This window comes from Trichosurus vulpecula, chromosome 4, assembly GCF_011100635.1.
Source record: "Trichosurus vulpecula isolate mTriVul1 chromosome 4, mTriVul1.pri, whole genome shotgun sequence".
Taxonomy (NCBI): Eukaryota; Metazoa; Chordata; class Mammalia; order Diprotodontia; family Phalangeridae; genus Trichosurus; species Trichosurus vulpecula.
In genome coordinates, this window is record NC_050576.1 from 146,704,585 (window position 1) to 146,705,978 (window position 1,394).

The window sequence follows — 1,394 nt, forward strand, 5'->3', positions numbered from 1 at the left end:
TTTATAGCTTTTTATTTTTTTCCCAACTACATGTTAAAACAATTTTTAAAAAATTTTTTTGAGTTCCAAATTCTATCCCTCTCTCCTTCCCTCCCCACCCTCCTGCCTGAGGTGGTAAGCAATCCAATATGATTTATACATGTTCAGCAAAGAATTATTAAGTGTCTGTTATGTACAAGGCACTGTGCTTGGCATGAAGGATACAAAGACAAAACCAATACAATGTGCTTGGCATGAGGGATACAAAGACCAAATCAACACAATACCTGCCCTCAAGGGGCTTACTTTCTGCTGAGGAGATGCTACATATATACAGGTATATAAGCTGATGTAATTTAAAGGAGCAAATACTAACAACTGAGGGATGGATGGAGACTTCATGAGGAAGTGACATCTGAGCTCAGCCTTAAAGAAGATAAGTATTCTGTGCAGGGGAGTGAAGAAAGGAGTACATTCCAGGCAAGAGAGACTACTAATGTAAGTGCACGGAGCTCAGGAAACTGCTAGTAAACTAATTTGCCTAGAACACAGAATATATTAAGGGAAGTATGGATAGAAATTAAGGTGAAACAGTATGCTGGAGCCAGATTGTAAAAGATCTCCAGAGCCAAATTCAGTTTGTATTTGATCCTAGAGATAATAGGAATCCATTGAAGGTTTTAGAAGAGGGGAGAGGAGAGTGATTGTGGTTACATGATGTGGCAGTTGTATGGAAGATTGACTTGAGAAGGGAAAGAGTAGAGTTGAGGAGATGAATTAGAGGTCAGCGCGAATCAAGAAGAGAAAGAAGGTACCAATTCTAGAGATGTCAAAGAAATGAAACTAACAAGACTTGGCAACTTATTTGGATGTAGGCTTTGACGGAGAAGGAAGAATCAATGATGGTGAGATAACAAAGCTAGGTACCTTCAATGACACCAGAGAAGTTTGGAGAAGTGAAAAAGATATTGAGTCAAATTTTAGACACCTTCAGTTAAGGTTTCTAAGGGGACATCCAGGTGGAGTTGTCCTATAAGTGTTTAGAGATGTAGAACCAGAGCTTAGGAGAAAGATTTAGGCTGGATGTATAGAATTGGGAATCGCCATGTAGAAATGATCATTGAAATGCTTGCTTTGGCATCACATAGAAGATTAGCATGGCCCCCGAGCAAGAATTACACACCTTTGTGAAACATTCCAAATTTTTACTTGCAATTCGAGCCATTTAAGGACCAATAAGCTTCCATTAAAAAATGATCATTGAGACCATCCACACAGATAAAATCACGGACAGTGGAAAACAAGATGCAGCCTTAGCACAGAGCCTTGGGGCACACCCATACTTAAGGAGTAGGATATTTATGATGATCAAGCAAAGAAGATTGAGAAATAGTGGTGAGAGAAAGAAAGCAGTA

The 1,394-nt window shown here is 39.1% G+C and overlaps 1 non-coding gene across 1 annotated transcript; it reads left to right on the plus strand.

The window, feature by feature from the left end:
- The first annotated feature begins 1,082 nt into the window (after window positions 1-1,082).
- LOC118849296 lies at window positions 1,083-1,186 on the plus strand. The gene has a single exon (XR_005010342.1). It is a non-coding gene; the product is annotated as a U6 spliceosomal RNA (small nuclear RNA).
- The last annotated feature ends 208 nt before the right edge of the window (window positions 1,187-1,394 follow it).